Below are 1,145 nucleotides of genomic sequence, written 5' to 3' on the forward strand. Positions count from 1 at the left end.
CACCATCCAGCGCAAGGTGGCAAAGGCCTGCAGCAAGGCTGCAGCCCTAGATTTCAGGAGGGCGGACTTCAATGAGCTAAGGAGAATAGTTGGGGAAGCACTGAGGTCCTGGAGGGGAGGGAAGCCAGGTGTCCAAGAAGAGTGGTTGCTCCTTAAGGAGACGATCCTCCAAGCCCAAAGGGTGATAATCCCAACAAGGATCAAAGGGAGCAGGAGAGTGCAAAAGCCCCCATGGCTCACCAAAAGCATCTGGGAATGTCTTCTAGCTAAAAGGGAGGTGTACACCCAATAGAAGGGAGGGGCCATCACCAGGGAGGACTATACTGCGGTTGCTCAGGGATGCAAGAAGGCCAAGGTGGAGATGGAACTGGGACTAGCTACCTGGATCAAGGACAACAAGAAGTCCTTTTTTAAATACATAGGGGGCAAAAAGAAGGTACCAGATCATGTGGGGCCCCTGCAAGACATGCTAGGAAATTTGGTCATCACACCAGATGACAAAGCTAACCTATTTAACAACTTCTTTGCCTCCATTTTGCTAAGTAGGGACCAGATCAGCCCCCTCAACTGGGCCCCCTGCAGGCCCCAGGGGAGGCGCACCTAAGCCAAGGGTCAGTAAGGATCTAGTCAGGGAACTTCTCGAGAGACTGGATGTATTTAAATCAGCTGGACCGGACTACCTCCATCCCAGAGTGCTGAGGGAATTAGCTGAGGTCATTGTGGGACCCCTGGCATGGCTTCACGAGCACTCGTGGTGCTCTGGTGTGGTGCCAGAGGACTGGAAGAGAGCCAATGTGGTTCCCAACTTCAAAAAAGGGAGGAAGGAGGTGCCAGGGAACTATAGGCCAGTTAGTCTTACCTGGATCCTGGGCAAGCTTTTTGAGAGAATTATTCTGGCACATGTTCATTGAAGGGCCAGCAGGGGAGATTATGCTTAGGGGCAACTAACACGGGTTCATTAGAGGCAGGTCGTGTCAGACCAACCTGGTGGCCTTCTATGACCAGGTCACAAAATCCTTAGATGCAGGGTAGCAGTGGATGTAGTCTTTCTGGACTTTTGGAAGGCCTTCGACACTGTCTCTCACCCCGTTCTCATTAAAAAACTGGGGGACTGTGGTGTCGACACCTACATGGTCAAATGGGTC

Source organism: Gavialis gangeticus, unplaced genomic scaffold (genome assembly GCF_001723915.1).
Source record: "Gavialis gangeticus isolate Ggan-Ray unplaced genomic scaffold, GavGan_comp1, whole genome shotgun sequence".
NCBI lineage: Eukaryota > Metazoa > Chordata > Crocodylia > Gavialidae > Gavialis > Gavialis gangeticus.